General features: G+C 37.1%; 1 protein-coding gene across 16 annotated transcripts in view; it reads left to right on the top strand.

Moving 5' to 3' along the window:
- NOL4 (nucleolar protein 4) overlaps positions 1 to 23,499 on the top strand; it is a 555,347-nt gene that overhangs the window by 130,963 nt on the left and 400,885 nt on the right. Inside the window, exon 2 of one of the 16 annotated variants that reach the window (XM_055559247.1) lies at positions 14,721 to 14,927. The exons of the other annotated variants lie outside the window; for them this stretch is intronic. The gene's annotated coding sequence lies outside the window, so the exon portion shown is untranslated. The remainder of the gene's footprint in view (positions 1 to 14,720; positions 14,928 to 23,499) is intronic. 16 annotated transcript variants of the gene reach the window in all.

Here is a 23,499-nt window from a genome sequence, read left to right on the forward strand (position 1 = left end):
ACACTGATGTATAGAACAGTCTTTTGGACTCTGTGGGAGAGGAAGAGGGTGAAATGATTTGGGAAAATGGCATTTAAACATGTATAATGTCATATATGAAACGAGTCGCCAGTCCATGTTCGATGAACGATACTGGATGCTTGGGGCTGGTGCACTGGGACGACCCAGAAGGATGGTATGGAGAGGGAGGAGGGAGGAGGGTTCAGGATGGGGAACACATGTATACCCGTGGCAGATTCATTTTGATATATGGCAAAACCAATACAATATTGTAAAGTTAAAAAATAAAAAGATCAAAAAGAAAAACATAAAGAGAAAAACTTTAGAAGCAAAAAGAAAGAACGAATGCTCTTTAAAAACAAGTAAACTGAGAGCTTACATCTGAAAAGCAGTAATGGAAAGCAAATGACTTCAAAATGCTGAGAAGAAATAAGGTATAATGAGACATTTTTCTGTGAGAGATTTTACCATGAACAGACCTTCACAAAAGAAATTTTAGGTGTATTTTAAGAGTATAGAGATCTCAAAAGAAATGATCAGGATGTCAGAAGGAATGGTGAACATAAAAGTTAGAACAGATGACCATGTACTAAATATTATTATAAAATACTTACGTTAATATGCAATACTGGGAAATAAAAAATGGTAGCAAAGTTCTGGACAAAAATAACAAATTTAATGGAAGATGACCTCTGGAATTTAAAGCAGCTTAAGCATGTATTGAATAAAAGGAGGACTGAAATATTGTTTTGATTTGGGCTTTACTAATTAATATTATAAATGCAAATCATTCAAGAATAGAAAATAATGTTCAGTTTGTAAGAGGACAAAAGTAGAATATGAAAAATAATTTCAGTATATTCCAAAAATAGCATAAATGGAGGAAAGAAAGGTATGTAAAGGAGAAAGGAGAGCACTAAATTAACTCAGAATTCAATCTAATAATATAAACTTTTACATAAAACAGGAAAAATTATCATATTAGATAAAGATATAAATCTAATCTACTCATTACAATGATATACCAAATTAATAGAGTTACAGGTTAAAATTATAAGATATCATTGAATATTGGATGATCATAGAATAGCAGATGAATGTATATTTATGGAAGACTAGAATTTCATTATTAGTAACAATATTATTATGGATAAGAGGAGTTGCTATATGAACATAATGCTTAACTTGTATGGTACTAACGGTGTAATCCTTATTATATATAAAGAAAATTTGAGAGAATTACATAGAACAATAGACAAAGACACTATTATAATTGGTAATATATCACATATCTCCCTTCTAATTTTTATCTTATTTGACTATCCTTTACTAAAGAAATACCATATTTATTCCAACAGTAAATAACCTTGGTCTAGTGTGACCATGGGGTCACAAAGAATTGGACACAACTTAGCGACTGAACAACAACAACAAAATGAATATACATGTTTAGCTTGTACCTAGCGCTTATAGCATTCACATTGTTATCAAGAATGTACAAATCATTTGTAAAAATTGGATATGCATTATACTGTAAGAACAGGCATTGATGAATTTCTAAGCCTCCAATTCATAACATTCCAGTTTGACTCTAAGAATCAAAAGTGAATTATTAAAAAATAGAATTGGCAATTTTAAAAGTACACTTTTAAATAACTCATGCATTGCAGCAAAAATAAAAATGGAAATTAGAAAATATTTTAAACTGGATGATAAAAATTGTATCAGAAATTTGGTGATGCAGTCACGCTGGTGTTTGTCACTTTTAGTGCTTCTTAAAGAGGAGGACTGAAATTCAGTGTGATATCCTGTTAAATTTAAGAAGTTAAAAAATAAGTAATTCAAAGAAAGTGAATAATTCAAGAGCAGAAACTATAATGATACATTTTTTAGAACTTTGAGATATTTTTCTACCAACTTCTGACTTATAGGCTTTCTGATGAGAAGTCCACAGTTATGTAAGTAGTTATTCTGTATGGAGTAATATTTCTTATGCATTGGTTTTGAAGATCTTTTTATCTTTGGTTTATAGCAATTTGACTATGATATGGTTACCTGGGGTTTTCTTTGCGTTCTCTTTGAAGTCTAATGAGAGTATTGAGTATTATAAACTTTTGTATAAGTTTATGTATTCACCAAATTTGAGAAAGTTTAGCCCACTATTTCTTCAAATATTTTCTTTGCCCCCTTTTCTCTCCCCCTGTCTTCTGGGACTGCAATTACTCCTAGGATAGAACATTTGATATTTTCCCATAAAGTTTTGAAGCTGTGTTCATTTCCTCATATCCATTTCCTCTCTCTCTCAAGATTAGGTGATTTCTATAGATCTGTATGTATTCACGTCCTTAAATTGATGATGCTTTCATCCCCACAGAGGCCTTTGCATATGTCCTTCCTGTGCTAGGTTAACAAACCACCCTCCCATAACCTCTTTCTGCTAGTTAACTCCTATACATTCTTCAGATCTCACCTTAGGCAATGCCTTTATCAAACCTGATAGGTTTCTGTTTCATTAACATGCCTTCCTAGCACTTATCTCACTTTATGATAATACATGTGCTAGTATGATTAATTAATTAGAGCTTGTCATTTCCATGAGATAAATTTCATAGAACAGGCAGATTCTAACTTTCTCCCCACTATTGTGTAGCCCCTGGCACAAAGGAAGCATATAGTAATTGCTTAATAAAAACATATGGCTTTGTTCTTTTAGAGAATTATCAGCCCTCACACATGTGTTTAATGTAGACAAGTCAAATGTTAATTTGTCTTCTTTTTAACCTTACCTTGCTGAACTATGAAGTGAAGGGATGGGATTAGAATTTACCTATGGATCTGGCTAAAATGCCATTTGTTATCTATTCTTGGTTTAAAAGGATGAACTTAATGAGAAAAAGGGTAAAGACTAGTTTTCAGGTTTCTTTTCATTTCTTAATTGTAAAGGCATAATTAAGTGAAATAATACATTGACTATCATTGAAACTTGCTTAATTCTTGTATATGAGTTAGTGCTGTTTTGTATTGTTTTTTTCCATCTAAGTAGTGGATCCATTCAAATTCATCATTATATCCTCCTCCTCCCGCCCCCTCCCCAGCCAAACTGCTCCCCTCCCCAGAACTTATGTATCTACTTAGCTCTATCTAGCTATAGGCTTACTAGGTGGCTCAATGGTCAACAATCCATTTGTCAAGCAGGAGACCCGGGTTTGATCCCTAGGTCAGGAAGATTCCATGGCATAGGAAATGGCAACCCACTCTAGTGTTCTTGCCATGGGAAATCCCATGGACAGAAGACCCTGGTGGGTTACAGTCCACAGGGTTACAAAGAGTTGACTTCATAAAGCAGACACACATGCATATATAGCTTTTTCACTCTTTAAGTACATTTGAGAGACTATTAGGGTAGTAGAAATCCATCTCCAAATGCTTAAAAATATCTGCTATCAACTTAAAATCTTCCCCAAAATGTTATCAGAAATATCTAAAAGGTTATAAAATTGTGATTTTTTTTTACTATATATAATTAAATGACAGTTATTCAAAGTAGAGGAAATACTCTTGTTGAATATTACTTTCTTGAGCTTTTATTTGTGGCTTCCCAATATGGAGAAAGGCAGATGTTCCTGGAAAATAAGTTAAACTGTTGCAAAGTATTAAGTCCCTTCTTTCTAGATTCCTTAAATGCCAGTAATCTTTCCAGTGTATGGAAATTCGCTGCAGATTTGTCTGTTTTGCAGTTAACAGAGTGGGAATAAATCTCCTCAAAAGGTTTGCTTGAGGGCCTTCAAATCCCTTTCGTCAACAGCTAATCAAAATTTTTGTTCTATCAACAACAGTTCAGTAACGTCAAGTTCACTTCTGGAACAGACCATTTACTTTATTATTTACTCAATTATAGTGTCAGCTGCAATCACTTTGTGATCCTAATGCTATACAATTTAAAATGCTGTGAGTGTGTGAGTTTTCCAGACTCAGATGGCTCTGATCAGCAATTTCCATAAGATGTGAGACTTGGCGTTCTTTGATTTAAAGCAAGATGATAGTCTTGGTAATCTAGTTGACTAATGATTCCTATGAGGGAAAGTACGTGTGCAGTCACCTCCGTGTAGCTTTACGATTTCATGAACAGGATACAGCAAGACAAATAAGTTGATCTATGTCCTTGAGGAATATTAAGGGAAACAATGTCTTCGACATAGCCATTCCAGAAGGGAATCTCATTCAAAATTTAATGCAGAAGAGAAGGTGCAGTCACATAATGATCCTTTTAATTTTGTCAGAAAATGAGATTTTATTACCTTTTTAGCATCTTGATGAATATATCTCTTTCCTGTAGTTATCTAACTTTTTAAAGTGAGATAGTTGGGTGGAGATTAGCTTGGGGAGTAGAAAAAATAAATTATTTCTGTACTGGAAGGGATTCTTTTTTTTTTTTTAAAGAGGTGATTGATCCACTTTTGAACCTTATTCTGATATTATGCTACTTCACCTTATTGAAGCAATGCTGGCAAAGAATTCCAGACAAGGCAATTCTTCTTAAGGTCTCAGATATCTTGACCATTGCTAATGGAAAATAAAATGCATACAGTCACTTGTAAAAGGCATAATTGACTTCAATGCAATGGCAGCATAAAAGCTTATTTCAGCACACACAGGTACAAAGATTTTTTTAAGGTTAAATAGCATTATTTGGTGGGCAAGGCAATGGCACCCCACTCCAGTACTCTTGCCTGGAAAATCCCATGGACGGAGGAGCCTGGTAGGCTGCAGTCCACGGGGTCGCGAAGAGTCAGACACGACTGAGGGACTTCAGTTTGACTTTTCACTTTCATGCATTGGAGAAGGAAATGGCAACCCTCTCCATTGTTCTTGCTTAGAGAATCCCAGGGATAGGGGAGCCTGGTGGGCTGCCGTCTACGGGGTCGCACAGAGTTGGACACGACTGAAGTGACTTAGCAGCAGCAGTAGCATTATTTGGTGGGGGGGGAACCCCTAAGATTTCTTTTACTAACACTGAGACCTCAAAGTAAAACATGGTGGTACAATTTTAAAGGATTTCATGTGTGTGTGTTTGTCACTCAGTCATGTCCAACTCTTTGTGACTCCATGTACTGTCGTCCACCAGGCTCCTCTGTCTGTGGGATTTCCCAGGCAAGAATAATGGAGTGGGTTGCCATTCCCTTCTCCAAGGGATCTTCCCATCCCAAGGTCAAACCCAGGTCTGCTACATTACAGGTGGATTCTTTACCATTTGAGCCACCAGGGAAACTGGAGAGGTTGCCATGCCCTCCTCCAGGAGATCTTCCCGACCCAGGGATCGAACCTGTGTCTCTTATGTCTCCTACATTGGCAGGCAGATTCTTTACCACTAGTGCCACTTCAATGTACCCATAAAATTTATGTAAATTGTTTGGCCTTTTCATTATTTTGCACTAATAAATCATCAAGATTTGCGACTTACGATTTTACTTAGCTGCTTGGGTTTGTAAGTTGAGGGATAATTTTTCTATTTGTTTCCTATCTTTGGGTTTTTCTTTATATTGATTTCAACTTAGAGTGTAATTAGTGTGTACAGGTGATACCAGTTGTCAGTAATAAAATCCATAAAATGTAGATTCGAGAAAAATGATACAGTCATGCTTTAGTGTTTCATGAAAACTATCTCAATAATTTCTGAGTGTTGTTTCAATTTTATTTGAAAATGATTTAACCAAGGTTACAAGTTCTTACAAGTTCTTGGTAAGTCATTTCAAAATCCCTTTTTAGTGTACACTTTTGATTAATTTGAATCAATTGCATTGGAGTCAATTAAATATCTGTATGTTAAAAATTAGCTCTTTAAAAGGTGTTTTTGTTTAGTGAGTAGTTTCTGTATTAATTATATGCAAAAATGTTCTATAACCCTATCATCCAAAAACTACTGAAGATGAGATGAGTTCTTGGAAAATAAATAAGGTGAAGCAAAATATGTAACATATTTTAATATTTGAGTTTTGAACCAAGGCATTTAACAATACTGGGAATGGGTTAATTTTTCCCCACCCAACTTATAAGAGCGGTAGATGAATCCCATGCACATTAGTACTGCTTCTGTTTGCTTTCTTTCTGTTTTTTTGAAGAGCTACAACCTGTGATAGTTCTTTGTATTGATGCCAAGAAAGGCTTCTGAATCCTTGTAGGTAAAAATACAGCCAAGATGTAAGAATTTTAATTACAATCTGGATACAGTGGAGAAATATCTTAGAACATCATAATAAACAGCATCTCCCCTACACAGCTGATTGCTGCAGGAGAGAAGTGCAGATGTGGGTGCATGTATGTGTGTGTGTATGTCTGAGAGAGAGAAAGGTGCGGATAGGTAGACAAATTTTGAACAATGTTGGGTAAATTAGACAAATCTAGAGATGTGGTAGACTTATGACTCTCCCAGCGCTATCCCCCTCCTGGTCCTCTGCTGGCAGAGCCTGTTTCCCCTTGGAAAGGTGATGTATGCCTAAGTACTTGCTTCCTAGCTTCCCCTGTGGCTAGGGCATTGAAATATAAACTTGACTTAGCCAATGGAAAAGCAAAGTCTTTTGTAAGGTTGCAGCAAAGTTAATTGCCCATGAATAAAAAGAGATGAAAAGCATAAAACACTCTTCTTCACTGGATGTGACAGTGAGTACACATGAAGCCTGGGGTTTCTGAAGTCGTCTTGCAAACAACAGGGGGATAGAGCAGATATGGGGAGGATAACAGAGGAAACCAAGGGAAAGAATTTATTTAGGTCATTCCAAAGCCTTTGACTGTGTGGATCACAATAAACTGTGGAAAATTCTGAAAGACATGGGAATACCAGACCACCTGACCTGCCTCTTAAGAAACCTATATGCAGGTCAGGAAGCAACAGTTAGAACTGGACATCAGTTCTAATGAGGTGGATGAAACTGGAGCCTATTATACAGAGTGAAGTAAGCCAGAAAGAAAAACACCAATACAGTATACTAATGCATATATATGGAATTTAGAAAGATGGTAACAATAACCCTGTGTACGAGACAGCAAAAGAGACACTGATGTATAGAACAGTCTTATGGACTCGGAGAGAGAGGGAAAGGGTGGGAAGATTTGGGAGAATGGCATTGAAACATGTAAAATATCATGTATGAAACGAGTTGCCAGTCCAGGTTCGATGCACGATACTGGATGCTTGGGGCTGGTGCACTGGGACGACCCAGAGGGATGGAATGGGGAGGGAGGAGGGAGGAGGGAGGAGGGTTCAGGATGGGGAACACATGTATACCTGTGGCGGATTCATTTTGATATTTGGCAAAACTAATACAATTATGTAAGTTTAAAAAATTAAATTAAAAAAAATAAAAAATAAGAACTGGACATGGAACAATAGACTGCTTCCAAATAGGAAAAGGAGTACGTCAAGGCTGTATATTGTCACCCTGTTTATTTAACTTATATGCAGAGTACATCATGAGAAACGCTGGGCTGGAAGAAGCACAAGCTGGAATCAAGATTGCCAGGAGAAATATCAATAACCTCAGGTATGCAGATGACACCACCCTTATGGCAGAAAATGAAGAGGAACTAAAAAGCCTCTTGATGAAAGTGAAAGAGGAGAGTGAAAAAGTTGGCTTAAAGCTCAACATTCAGAAAACGAAGATCATGGCATCTGGTCCCATCATGTCGTGGCAAATAGATGGGGAAACAGTGGAAACAGTGTCAGACTTTATTTTTGGGGGCTCCAAAATCATTGCAGATGGTGATTGCAGCCATGAAATTAAAAGACGCTTACTCCTTGGAAGAAAAGTTATGACCAACCTAGATAGCATATGCAAAAGCAGAGACATTACTTTGCCAACAAAGGTCCGTCTAGTCAAGGCTATGGTTTTTCCAGTGGTCATATATGGATGTGAGAGTTGGACTGTGAAGATAGCTGAGCGCCGAAGAATTGATGCTTTTGAACTGTGGTGTTGGAGAAGACTCTTGAGCATCCCTTGGACTGCAAGGAGATCCAACCAATCCATTCTGAAGGAGATCAGCCCTGGGGGTTCTTTGGAAGACCTGATGCTAAAGCTGAAACTCCAGTACTTTGGCCACCTCATGCGCAGAGTCGACTCATTGAAAAAGACTCTGATGCTGGGAGGGATTGGGGGCAGGAGGAAAATGGGACAACAGAGGATGAGATGGCTGGATGGCATCACTGACTCGATGGACATGAGTCTCAGTGAAGTCCAGGAGTTGGTGATGGACAGGGAGGCCTGGTGTGCTGCGATTCATGGGGTTGCAAAGAGTCAGACACAAGTGAGCAAGTGAACTGAACTGAATAACTTCTTGACTTAGAACCAAATCTGAAACAACACTGCCTCTGGAAATTTTTGTCTAAAAAATATTAGATGTATAAGTAATTTTAAGGTAGCTATTCTGTTAGAGAAAAAATCATCTTAGAGGCAGAAGTAATCAATTATCATGTTGTTGTTTTGGTCACTCAGTCATGTCCAACTCTTTTGTGACTCCATGGACTATAGCCTACCAGGCTCCTCCGTCCATGGGATTTCCAGACAATACTGGAGTGGGTTGCCATTTCCTACTCCACAGAATCTTCCTGACCCTGGGTGTGTATATATATACACACGCATATACATATATATTTGCATATGCATAAAATATATATATACACCTACAAACATTTATGTAGGTATGTATGTGTATATATGCATCAGTTCAGTTCAGTCACTCAGTCGTGTCCGACTCTTTGCGACCCCGTGAATCACAGCACACCAGGCCTCCCTGTCCATCACCAACTCCTGGAGTTCACTCAGACTCACGTAGTCACTATCTGTAGTGATTTTGGAGCCTAAAAAAATAAAGTCTGACACTGTTTCTCCATCTATTTCCCATGAAGTGATGGGACCAGATGCCATGATCTTTGTTTTCTGAATGTTGAGCTCTAAGCCAACTTTTTCACTCTCCACTTTCACTTTCATCAAGAGGTTTTTTAGATCCTCTTCACTTTCTGCCATAAGGGTGGTGTCATCTGCATATCTGAGGTTGTTGATATTTCTCCTGGCAATCTTGATTCCAGCTTGTGTTTCTTCCAGTCCAGCGTTTCGGTATCTGTATATATATGTGTGTGTATGTGTGTGTACTTTTTCCTTTAGTATTATGTAACTCATTTACCAAAACATGTAGACAAGTCAGAATGAAGAGAGTGCAACTTGACTTCTATTTTCCATTGGACAGTAAATTTTAAAATGATAAAGTTATTAGAATTTAGTGGAGATACACTCAAGTATTTATGGAATTTTTCTACTTTATCACATATGTTCAGGACCTTTTGAAGCTGTGTGCAATAGTTACGGAGCCATTTCTTTAGCAGAGCACAGCTAAAGTTGGCTTCTTTTTTCTGTATTAGGTTTCTGTGCTATGATTTCAAGCTAAAGTATGTTAGCTTATTCAAGGATTCTTAGCAACATGGGATGTTTATGACTCATGGGACCCAGTGGAATCCTTTGGCTCTGTTAGCTTATTTATATGATTGTGTGTGAAACAGTTCCACGTTGTACACCAGACCTATGTATAAAATACCATTTATAATTGTTTTAAAATACAAAGAAATTCCTATAAATTGCTGATCTGAGTGACAGCATAGTATTGGGTTGGCCAAAAAGTTCGAGTTCCCCCCATAAGCTGTTATAGAAAAACCCAAACCAATTTTTTGGCCACCTAATAATTCTTTATAGTTGAAACTAAACATACAGCTCTAACAAAATGTAAAGTGACTTGAAGATCATTGTGCCAACATAGTTATATGTGTATTCAACTAAAAGTGTTTTTTAAATTTTAAACTACCAAGACCTAAAATTCCATTCACTATTTTGTATATTAACACTGTCTATGAACACTTTCCTTGAAACATTTTACCCAGTTTAGGAGTGTACACCACAAAGAGGATTAAAAGTATGTGATTTGCTGTAAACTAATAAATACAACCAACAATTCAAAGCACACATTTTACTCATAGTGACTGGATGATTTTACCTTCATATATAAAGGACAGCACATTCATTCACACAATACAACTTAACTGAATTTATAATTTTTCACAATTTTTTATAGAAGAGCATTGGATGTATGTCACATATGTCATTTTTTAGTTGCACTGTATTTTAAGAGATTATTTTAATTGACATTCCAAGCTTTTTTTTTCATCTGATCTGCTACAGATGGTCTCCAGCCATCTTATCAAGAGATAAGCATTCTCAGCTCTTACAAATTATGGTAAATGAATATTAATCAATCAGTTTTGCCTCTTTATAGAGACTGTAATTCCAGATGAAAGCCTGCTGTTTATAACTCTGAATTTCTGCCAAAACAGAGATGTTGAAATGCATTTGGATACTATCTATATGCAGTGGATTAAAAAAAATATGAATACACATATGTAACATATATTTTATAAAATATTACATAGATTATGTATTATATATTTATACATTATATATTTATTTAAATTAAAAGAAATACATATTAGATATTATATAATATGCATTATCAAATACTGTATACATTATATGTTCTTAAATATCATACATATTATTCAGATATTGTATGTAATTTATTTTAACTTAAAAAATCATCTAGTGTATAGTTTGGATGGGAAACTTGCTGAGGTCATAGGAAAAAGCAAAAATGTGGTTAAAAGTGCATCTTCAAGTTTAAATGTCAAAGTGAATCTTTTGCATTCAAATATTTCACAATCACATGGAATTTAAAAACATTTTGCAAATAAAAAATGAAAATAAAGTAAATATTTTGGACTTGATTTAAAGGGTTTTAGCCTTATTCTTTTCAGATTGATTTATTTCTAACATATGCTATTAATAGTTTAAAATACACTAAATGGCATGTGATCTTGAAATATTTTGTGTTAGGCGCTCAGTCATGACTTACTGACTGCGACCTCATGGACTGTAGCCAGCCATGTTCCTCTGTCCATGGGATTTTCCAGGCAAGAATACTGGAGTGGATTGCCATTCCCTTCTCTGGGGACCTTCCCAATCCAGGGATCAAACCCGAGTCTCCTGCAAGATATAGGGGAAAAAACAGAAATGTATTTCTTGGTAATCATTGACCTTATCATTGAATAGAAACTGTTTGGTTTTGCTCACAATATATTACATGTTCTAGAATAGTGCCCAGTATATAATAAGATAATAGATCTTTGCTCTATGAGTTAACTTTGAGAATCAGATTACCATTACTCAAGGTTCTGGGAGGTCCTGGATAGGAGTTCACATATTGGGAAGTATAGCTCATTCTCCGTTTAATCTCTCTCAGTCTGTACAAACAAAGCACAAAGAGTGATACATTAAGGCCATGTACATTGGACCTACAAATCTATTTCATCACAAGAAAGAATATCATCTTTGAACAAATAGGATACAAATAAATATTTGTAAACATAGAAAATTACTAAAGTTGCAGGAATGACTAACTCGGGCCATAATATCATAAGATAGCTGGGCAAATGAATTCACCCTTCTTGTCAACTGAAACAATCCTTTTTATATAGTTTTTTTTTTCACTACAATCCTAGCTTTTAGTTATTAATTATTTCAAGGCATCATGTTACATTCAGCGGATAACAAAAAAGATAAGTTTGGCTACCCTTAAGTCCATATTAAAACAGTTATAATGTGTACAGAAATAGTTACAATACTCTGTATCATCTATTATTAAGGTATTGCAAGTGATAACAATGATGAAATTCTACCTCATACTCCTAGAATGGAACAAAGGCAATACACTAACAACCAATACCAAAAAGTATTGTATACAAGAGCCACAGAACTCTTATTCATTATGGTAGGAATTCAAATGGAACGGTCACTTGGAAGACTGTCTGGCAGTTTCTTACAGAATTAAACATTCTGTTACAGTTCAGTTCAGTTGCTCAGTCGTGTCTGACTTTGTGACCCCATGAATCGCAGCACTCCAGGCCTCCCTGTCCATCACCAACTCCTGGAGTTCACTCAAACTCATGTCCATTGAGTCGGTGATGCCATCCAACCATCTCATCCTCTGTTGTCCCCTTCTCCTCCTGCCCCTAATCCCTCCCAGCATCAGAGTCTTTCCCAATGAGTCAGCTCTTTGCATGAAGTGGCCAAAGTACTGGAGTTTCAGCTTTAGCATCATTCCTTCCGAAGAACACTGAGGACTCATCTCCTTCAGAATGGACTGGTTGGATCTCCTTGCAGTCCAAGTGACTCTCAAGAGTCTTCTCCAACACCACAGTTCAAAAGCATCAATTCTTCGGCGCTCAGCTTTCTTCACAGTCCAACTCTCACATCCACACATGACCACTGGAAAAACCATAGCCTTGACTAGACGGACCTTTGTTGGCAAAGTAATGTCTCTGCTTTTGCATATGCTATCTAGGTTGGTCATAACTTTCCTTCCAAGGAGTAAGCGTCTTTTAATTTCATGGCTGCAGTCACCATCTGCAGTGATTTTGGAGCCCCCAAAAAATAAAGTCTGACACTGTTTCCCCATCTATTTGCCATGACGTGATGGGACCAGATGCCATGATCTTCGTTTTCTGAATGTTGAGCTTTAAGCCAACTTTTTCACTCTCATCTTTCACCTTCATCAAGAGGTTTTTTAGTTCCTCTTCACTTTCTGCCATAAGGGTGGTATCATCTGCATATCTGAGGTTATTGATATTTCTCCTGTCAATCTTGATTCCAGCTTGTGCTTCCTTCAGTCCAGCGTTTCTCATGATGTACTCTGCATATAAGTTAAATAAGCAGGGTGACAATATACAGCCTTGACATACTCCTTTCCCTATTTGGAACCAGTCTGTTGTTCCATGTCCAGTTCTAACTGTTGCTTCCTGACCTCCATAGAGGTTTCTCAAGAGGCAGGTCAGGTGTTCTGGTATTCCCATCTCTTTCAGAATCGTCCACAGTTTATTGTGATCCACACAGTCAAAATCTGTTACCCTAAGATTCAGCGATTGTAAAGTTGAAAAAGTTGAAAATTATGTCCACAAAGTAACCTTCACATGGATGTTTATAGCAGTTTATACTTAATTCCCAACTTGGAACCAGTCAATTATACTTCAGTAGGTGAATGGTAAATCAATTGTTGTATGCTCTGACAATGAGGTATTACTCATCACTGTGAAGAAATGAGCTGTCTAGCTATGAAGTGACTGGAGGGATCTTAAATGCACAATCCTAAGTAAAAGAAGCCAACTGAAAAAGCTACATAATGTATGATTCCAACAATATAACATTCCAGAAAATGCAAAACTATGGAAACAGTAAATGTGGTGACTGGTTTCTAGGTTTTATAGAGGAGGGAGGGATGAATAGATGGAGCACAGAAGATTTTTGTTGCTGTTGTTCAGTGGTAAGTTCTGTCAGTCTCTTTGTGACCCCATGGACTGCAGAGCTCCAGGCTACCCTATCCTACACTGTCTCTTGGAGTTTGACTAGTCATGTCCATTGAGTCAGTGATGCCATCCAACCAACTCATCCTCTGTTGCCCCCTTCTCCTCCTGGCCTCAGTCTTTCCCAGCATCAGGGTTGATTCCAATGAGTGAGCTCTTTGCATCAGGTAGCCAAAGTATTGGCACTTCCCCTTCAGCATCAGTCCTTCCAATGAAAATTCTGGACTGATTTCTTTTACGATTGACTGGTTTGATCTCCTTGCAGTCCAAGGGACTCTCAAGAGTCTTATCCAACACCACAATTCAAAAGCATCCATTTTTTGGTGCTCAGCCTTCTTTTTATGGTCTAACCTTCACATCTGTTCATGACTACTGGAAAGACCATAGCTTGGACTATATGGACCTTTGTCAGCAAAGCGATGTCTCTGCTTTTTAATACACTATCTGGATTTGTCATAGCTTTCCTTCCAAGGAGAAAGCATCTTTTAATTTTGTGGCTGTAGGAACTGTCCACAGTGATTTTGGAGCCCAGGGGAAAAAAAAAAAAAAAAACTCTGTCAGTGTTAACACTTTCCCCCATCTATTTGCCATGAAATGATAGGTCTAGATGCCATGATCTTAGTTTTCTGAATGTTGAGTTTTAAGCCAACTTTTCCACTCTTCTCTTTCACTTCCATCAAAAGGCTCTTTAGTTCCTCTTTACTTTCTGCCATTAGCGTGGTATCATCTGCATATCTGAGGTTGATTAATATTTATGCCAGCTATCTTGATTCCAGCTTGTGATTCATCTCCGCCCAGCATTTTCCATGATGTACTCTGCATGGAAGTTTAAACAGAAGAGTGACAATAAACAGCCTTGGTGTACTCCTTTCCCAATTTTGAACCAGTCCATTTTTTCCATATCTAGTTCTAACTGTTGTTTCTTGGCTCGCATATAGGTTTCTCTGGAGGCAAGTAAGGGGTTCTGATAATCCCATATCTAAAAATTTTCCACAGTTTGTTGTGATCTGCACAAATACTTTCATGTAGCCAATGAAGCAGAGGTAGATATTTTCTGGAATGCTCTTGCTTTTTCTATGATCCAACAAATCTTGGCAATTTGATCTCTGGTTCCACTGCCTTTTTTAAACTCAGCTTCTACATCTGGAAGTTCTTGTTTCACATACTATTGAAGCCTAGTTTGAATGATTTTGAGCATTACCTTGTTAGCATGTGAAGTGAATACAACTGTACCATAATTTGAACATTCTTTGACACTGCCCTTCTTTAGGATTGGAATGAAAACTGACCTTTTCCAGTCCGGTGGCCACTGCTGGGTTTTCCAGATTTGCTGGCATATTGAGTGCAGCACTTTATCAGCATCATTTTTTAGGATTTGAAATATCTCAACTGGAATTGCTTCACCTCCACCAGCTTTGTTCGTAGTAATGCTTCCTAAGGCCCACTTGACTTCACACTCCAGGATATCTGGCTCCAGGTGAGTGACCACTTCATTGTGGTTATCTAACTTTTTGGTATAGTTCTTCTGTGTATTCTTGCCACCTCTTCTTAATCTCTTCTTCTTTTAAGTCCTTATTGTCTCTGTTCTTTATTGTGCCCATCCTTGCATGAAATGTTCCTTTGAAATCTCCAGTTTTTAAAGAAATCTTTAGTTTTTCCTATTCTATTGTTTTCCTCTATTTCTTTGCATTGTTCACTTAAGACAGCTTTCATATCTCTCCTTGCTATTCTCTGAAGCTCTCTATTCAGTCTGATATATCTTTCTCCTTTGCCCTTCCCATTTGCTTGTCTACCTTGCTCTGCTATTTGTGAAGCCTCCTCGGATAACTGCTTTGCCTTCTTGCATTTCTTCTTTGGGGGGGATGGTTTTTTTTTTTTATTTTTTTTTATTTTTTTTTTAGTTTTATTTTATTTTTAAACTTAACATAACTGTATTAGATTTGCCAAATATCAAAATGAATCCGCCATAGGTATACATGTGTTCCCCATCCTGAACCCTCCTCCCTCCTCCCTCCCCATTCCATCCCTCTGGGTCGTCCCAGTGCACCAGCCCCTTGTGGCTTCCTGTGCAGTGTTATGAACTTTGGTCCATAGTTCTGCAGGTACTCTGTCTACCAGATCTAATCCCTTGTATCTATTCATCAGCTCCACTGTATAATCATAAGGGATTTGATTTAGGTTGTACCTGAATGATCTATTGGTTTTTCCTACTTTCTTCAATTTAAGCCTGAATCTTGCAATAAGAAGCTCATTATGTGAGCCAGAGTCAGCTCCAGGTGTTTTTTGCTAACTCTGTAGAGCTTCTACATCTTTGGCTGCCAAGAATATAATCAATCTGATTTCATTATTGACCATCTGGTGATTTCCATATATAGAGTTATCTCTTGTGTTGTTGGAAGAAGATATTTGCTGTGACCAGTGTGTTCTCTCCACAAAACTCTGTTAGCTTTTGCCCTGCTTAATTTTGTACTCCAGGGCCAAACTTGCCCATTACTCCAAGTATCTCTTGACTTCTTACTTTTGCATTCCAATCCTCTATGATGAACAGGACATCTTTTATTGGGGTTAGTCCTAGAAGATCTCGTAGGTCTTCATAGAACCCATCAACTTCAGTTTTTTGGCATTAGTGCTTGTGGCATAGACTTGGATTGCTGTTATATTGAAGGTTTGCCTTGGAAACAAACCAAGATCAGATTCTTATTTTTAAGACTGTGCCCAGGTATTCCATTTCAGACTCTTCTGTTGACTATGAGGGCTACTCCATTTCTTCTAAGGGATTCTTGACCACAGTAGTAGATATAATGGTCATCTGAATTAAATTTACCCTTTCCCATCCATTTTAGTTCACTGATTCCTAAGATGTCGATGTTCACTTTTGCCATCTCCTGTGTGACCACATCCAATTTACCTTGATTTATAGACTCCAGCACTTTTGCCTAGAAAATCTCATGGATGGAGGAGCCTGGTAGGCTGCAGTCCACGGGGTCGCTAGAGTCGGACACGACTGAGCGACTTCACTTTCACTTTTCACTTTCATGCATTGGAGAAGGGGAAATGGCAACCCACTCCAGTGTTCTTGCCTGGAGAATCCCAGGGGTGGGAAGCCTGGTGGGCTGCCGTCTATGGGGTCGCACAGAGTCGGACACGACTGAAGTGATGCAGCAGCAGCAGCAGCATGGACCTAACATTCCAGGTTCCTATGCAGTATTGTTCTTTACACCGTCCGAGTTTACTTTCACCATTAGACACATCCACAACTGAGTATCGTTTCTGCTTTGGCCTAGCCTCTTCATTCTTTTTGGAGTTATTTCTCTGCTCCTCCCCAGTAGCATATTGGACAACTGGAGGACTCCTGTTCTGGTATCATATCTTTTTGCTTTTTCATACTGTTCATGGGGTTCTTGAGCCAAGAATACTGGAGTGGTTTGCATTCCCTCCTCCAGTGGACCACGTATTGTCTGAACTCTCCACTCTGACCCATCTGTCTTGGGTGGCCCTACATAGCTTGGCTCATAGCTTCACAGAGTTATGCAAGTCCCTTTGCTTTGACAAGGCTGTGATCCATGAAATTATTTTGTATAATACTATAGTGATAAATACATGTCACTATACATTTGTCTGTAGCCATAGAGTGCACATCAAGAGTGAACCCTGATGTAAACTATGAACTCTGTGACAAAGTACTTTCTTTGATTGTAACAAATGTCCATCTCTGGTGGGGGATGTTGATAGTGGGTGAAGCTGTGCACATGTGGCAGGGAGTATATGGGAAATCCTGTGTGTCTTCCCCTCTGTTTTTTTCCTCACAGTGATTATTTATTTTTTTAAAACGTTTTATTTTGTACTGGGCATGGCCAATTAACAGTGCTGTGATAGTTTCAGGTGAAAGGCAAAGGGACTCAGCCATATATACACATGCATCCATTGTTCCCCAAATGCCCCTTCCATACAGGCCACCACTTAATTGGCAGTATTATGTGGCACATGATTGGCCACATATGTGGCACATAAAGCTTACACATAATTTAGCTGAGTTCCCTGTGCTTATACAGTAGGTCCTTCCACTCAATTTTGCTGTAAACCTAAAACTGCTCCAATATATAAGGTACTAAAAATATATTTAAAAAGTTTGCAGTGTTAGAAGCAAAATCCGTGTGCTTTGGGGATTTATAGAAGATAGTTATTCTGGTTAAGGAAAAATTTTCTGAAAAATGTTACCTTAATATATAGATAATATTTTATTAAGGGTAAGAGTCCACTATTGTGTGCAGAGAGGAATAACAAGGACAGAAACTTGGCAGTTGTAGGAGTAGCAAATGGCACGTGAAGTTGACCCTTAAACAATGTGAGAATTTGGGCCCTTTGACCCCGTGCTGTTGAGAATCTTTGACTCACCCAAAGATTCTCTGTTGACTGGAGGTCTTACAAATAAACAGTTGATTAAGTTACATTTTGTGCATTATGTGTATTATATACTATAGTCTTAACAATGAAGTCATCTAGAGAAATGAAAATGTTAAGAAAATCATAAGGAAGAAAAAATACATTTACAGTACTGTATTTATTGTATTAATCAATAACCTAGTAACCTCAGTTTACAAGATGAATCATCTATCAGTACCTACATTAGTATTATCCATATGATAACAAAATGCTGCATGTCATACATATTATTAACATTAGACATCAAAAAGTGAAATAAGGTGAAAAAGAAATTGAGATTATTTACTGGTATAACGCTTCATGCATTAGTAATGGAGGAGCAGCAATATAATTGTTTTAAGTTAGCCCAGCGACTTCACTTTCACTTTTCACTTTCATGCATTGGAGAAGGAAATGGCAACCCACTCCAGTGTTCTTGCCTGGAGAATCCCAGGGACGGGGGAGCCTGGTGGGCTGCCATCTGTGGGGTCGCGCAGAGTCGGACATGACTGAAGCGATTTAGCAGGAGCAGCAGTGTAATCTATATGATTGCTTCACAGTAGCCTAGCCTATACACTAATAAATGAATCATTATCAATTTTTATGGCTTACAGTATTTCAGTCATATTCATCATACAATATTAGAAATATTGTTATATTAAAAAAATCCCTTACCTGTGATGATAGGCTGAATATGAAGTTTCTCCAGTTATGAGAGAGAGATACACACTGTATGCTAATAAAATTCTTTAAAGGCAAAGTTATGGAACAGAAAACTAACACATTATTAACTTTATATAGAATACCACTCACCTTATGTTTATATAAGGATTGCAGTACTTGTATGTACATATACATTTTTGTGTATTTATTGAAAAAAATGCACCCATACTTGGACCCACACTGTTCAGCACTGTGTTAAGGGTCAGTTTTAGTTTCATTGAACCGAAAAGCAGTGAACACTTAGCGGAGTAATGGAAGCTAAGGTTTGAAATATAGACTTGTATAGTTTTACAGGTAGCTAGGATATTTGTTTGATTTACTTATTCCTCATTCTGTAGAGAAAGAAGAAGGCTTAAAAGTAGGGTAACACAATTAGCAATGGACAAGTTTGTTAATCTAATTCCTTGTGCAAATTTTTGTTATTTTGTGCTTCAGCAACTACAAGATCTTTGAATGGTAAAGTAAGAAGTTTAGAATGTATTCAACTGGCTGTGTTTCTTTTTGTTTGTTTTGTTGTTGTTGTGATGTTAGAAAGTGGCAAAATAGAACATGATCTTAAGATCAGTATGATAGAAGTGAGCCTAATGGATTATGGGCAAAGTGAAGGTACTCAAACATGGAAAAAAACTGTCATTTTGATCGGGAGGACCTGAGCTTGGGTAGTTGCAGTAGACTTAGACTTGGTATGAATTTGGGGTATCAGTTGGGTATCTATAGTCATTGTGCCATACCAGTCTCAAAACTCAATTGTGTAGAAGGAGCAGAACATACAAGTTGGGGTTAAACTATCAACTATTTTATTATGTATCTTTGGATCATATTAGCTCTTAAAATAAGTCCATATTACAGTGGTAATTTAAACATAACTAAAAATATGTTTTAAAAGTGTACCATAGCTTTAATATCAACAGTAGATATGGGAGAAAGAGGAAATAAAAGGCTGAGAAGGTGAGCCTGGATTACTAGTGCAGCAACGTGACAAATGGCATGGGAAATTGGAGGCATTTTTGATGTTAGGCAGTACCTAGCTATGAGCTTGTTTTGGAAATATTAAAATTGATGATTTTTACCACATACGTGAAAACCTTCCAGCAGGGAAGTAGCAATAAGGGTTAGAAATACATAAAGGCTGGATTGAAAAGTCATGCTTAAACAAAAATTGTCTCCTTGGAGTCAAGAAGATATTAAGGCAAGGGAAAGAAAGAACAAAATTTGAAATATACACATTTAAGGACTGTGAGCTACCTGGGCATATATTAGTTCTCAGCTGGTCTAGTTGTGTGGTAATTAAGGAATAGGTAAAAATCTTTGCCTTCAGGTAGCTGACAAGTGAGTGTTTCTCAAGGCAAAATCTTTGACCTACTTTATAGCCTGGCTGAGAATCAAATGGTCTACTGGAAGTTTAGCTGTGCTAAACTTTCTCCTATCTGTGTTAAAGAGAAAAAGGGTGAAACACTGGTTCAAATACATTTAATAAATATGAAATGTAGGATTAATTATGATCACTCATCAGATTACATTCTCAGTACATTCTCAGTGATGGTTCGTGACTTTATATCCTTGGTTGCTCAGGTCCTATGAGGAAGATATGCTCACTTGGTCTTGGCTAACATTCAGTTCACAGGGAAGGAGGTCAAGTGCTTTCATGTTATTGTTTATATTTGTGAAATGTGCATATTATTTTATTGAATTATATTTATATTTTATAAAAGTGGACCAGGGAAATAAAATGATTTGTCAAAGCATGAGGCTGATGTAGTTCACAATAAAGTAAACAGAATAGGGAGTACAGTTGTATATCTGTCAGGATAAATGGATTTGCAAGTGTGTTATTTCCATCTTGCATGCCCAAAGAAGAGTTGACATAGAATATATGATGAAGAGTTGACATAGAATATATGATGAAGAGTTGACATAGAATATATGATGATGAACATATGAAAATTGGGTCTTGGCTGAGTATCTAGCTACTTGCCCTGACACACTGGCAGTAGTTAAACTATCAAACATTGCTTGACATCATGAAAGTTTTCACTTAAATTTTCAAAAAAGAAAGCATAGTGTTCTCTTTGTAAAGCAATTAGAACTGTCTTTCAGGGAATGGGTAAAATAACATCTTTCATAATAAAATGGATTATTTTTTGTCATGAAAGGCCAAAAAGATTCTAAAAGTAAAGTGGCATTTTTCAGAGCTGAAGATATCTTTGCCAAAATAAGCATCTTTATTTCTGCTAAGGTTGTAAAGCTAGTTGTAAGCCTAATAACTGACACAAAGTAAAGGAAAAGTATTTTCCGTGATCAAAGGACTGCTGGTTGTCCTGTCATATTAGGCATACAGTGTAAAGATTGTAATCATGTATACGTCTAGTTAAACAGATGATGTTATAGGTCTTTTGAAGTAGAATAAGAGGTATGTGCTATCTATGTGTGTGCTAAGTCACTTCAGTCCTGTCCAACTCTTTGCAACTCTATGGACTGTAGCCCAACAAACTCCTCTGCCCATAGGAGAGCATGACAATTGACTTTATCTCTTTAGCGAAGGAGGAGATTGGGCCATGATTTGAAGTGGTTTGATGCTGTTCTTAGGAAGGTCAATTGTATTTAAGGGTTATTCAAGAATTGATAGGTACAGACTATAAACTTACACTGAAAAGTTTAAAAAAAATGTAAAACTACTTGGGGATATGATAGGGAGTTTCACGGGAAACAAGAAATTTTCATGGAGTGCAACCGAAGAGAAGAGAGTTGGGCCTCGTTGGAGCGCAAAAGCTCCAAGAAGTGCTTTTCTCCCCCTTTGTGGGATTGCATGGTGGCTTGGAAATTCATCCCTCTGCATGGCAGTTCCATTCTGCTCTCTAAAGATTATTTAAAAGAAAAAAAAAATAAGACTTTCATAGTTATCTCCTGTGTCTTCACTTTGCGCATGGCACTGTCTTGCCAAGGCACCGATTCTTGGCTGCCTCAGTCCTTTGTCTCAAGTTGAAATTCTTGGGAAGGGGGACTTTGGTCAATTAGGGGTAATTACATGCTAAGGGTTTAGAGGACATTGGAGGTGAGCAACCAGGTATCTCTGATACAGACAGAAGATGAAAATAATAAAGATGAGTGTCTGTGAGGATCACTTGAAATTAATTTTCATTAAGGATGCTATAAGATGTGATTTAATAACCTTCTAGAGTAAATATGTGCCCTTAGAAGCAAGAAAGAAGGTTTGGGAGTGTTGGAAGGTTACTAGCATTTCTCATGTCTTATGAACAGAGGCACTGACTGCTTTTGTGGGGGACTGTCTTCAAAGGTTATTTGTAGAGTGAACAGGCTTGGACAATAGAGATAATGTCTCCCTTTGGGGGAAAAAGGTAGGTTTTCTCACTGTTCAGTATTATAAAGATGCTATTTTCCTCTATGGCAAGACAGCCAGACTTATTACCCTTTATTAAAAAAAAAAAAAAAAAAATGACCCAGGTTCCCTGAGCTTGGGATTTCTTCCCTGTAATATGTCCCACCACACGTGCAGGGAACAACTGACCTCCTCCTCGTGGCTCTGCGAGTATGGTAACTTGGGGAGGTGATGCAAATGCTGATACTCTGTCTACGACTATTCCTCTAAGGGCCAATGGCCCTTTGTCACGAATGCAGGTGTCTGTGTCTTCTGCCAGCATCCATGAAAACTGTGGCAGGATGAATTAGCTTGCAAGCAAGGGGAAATCTCAGGTCCTTCACAGTTCTTAACAGAATGATCGATTTTCCAAGATAGACGTTGTGTTTTAATGGTTGCTTATGGGAGCCTAGGGTAAAGAGGCAAGTGAAACTGCAAAGTAGATGGTAATTGGAAAGACAGGAGTGTGTGTGTCTAGGGACAAAATAGAGAGTGAATGTCGTGAAAGTATTGGAGCTTCAGTTTTAGCATCAGTCCTTCCAATGAATATTGAGAGTTGATTTCCTTTAGTATATATTGTATATACTTAATGCATAAATTGGTATACTTAATATATAATTTGTATATTATAGCATTGTTATAGCAATAATAGTAATGATATAGATCATTTTCTTTTTTTTTAGATCATTTTCTTATTCATAGCAATATAGAACTTACTCAAAATTAGTTCTGAATTTCACTTTGCAGTTATAAGAACTCAGTTGAAGCTCTAAAATTACATGGAACAGCCAATGTTTAGACAAAAACCACTCTTTTCTCCAGGCCTAGAACATTTGAATTGGGATAGAGTTCTTTTCAGTGACTACAATTATTTAATTCTTTTTATCCCTTATTGATTCTTTTTTGTTTTTTTCCTAAGATATTATGTATTCATTTTTATTTATGTTTTAGTATCTCATTGTAGTTGTGCTTGACTTTTTCCTAATGAGTAGTGATTTTGAGCATCTTTTCCTGTTTCCTTGTATCCACATATATTCTTTGAACAATTTAGATTATTGCTCACTTATTAATTTTGGATATTTGTTTGCTTATTATTGAGTTTTGAGAGTTGTTTATATATCCAAGATAAATATCTTTTGTCAAAAATGTGATTTGAAGGTATTTTCTTCTAGTCTGTGTCTTGTCTTTACACCTTTTAAAACAATATCTTTCACAGATCAAGTGTTTTCTATTTTGTTATATCTGTCAGTTTTCCTTCCATGGATCATATTTTGATGTCATACTAAAGGACTCTTTGCTTAAACCAAGAACAGATATTCTTTTTCTTTAAGACTTACTGTCTAACTCCGTACTTGCATGACCTCCCGTATTGTCAATATCACTCACCAGAATGGTACCTAAAAAATATTTACCAAGAATGAACCTACTTTGACATCTTATAATCACTCAGGATCCATTGTTGTTGTTGTTCAGTCTCTGAGTAATGTTGGATTCTTAGTGACACCATGGACTGCAGCATGCCAGGCTT

This window comes from Bubalus kerabau, chromosome 21 (genome assembly GCF_029407905.1).
Source record: "Bubalus kerabau isolate K-KA32 ecotype Philippines breed swamp buffalo chromosome 21, PCC_UOA_SB_1v2, whole genome shotgun sequence".
Taxonomy (NCBI): Eukaryota; Metazoa; Chordata; class Mammalia; order Artiodactyla; family Bovidae; genus Bubalus; species Bubalus kerabau.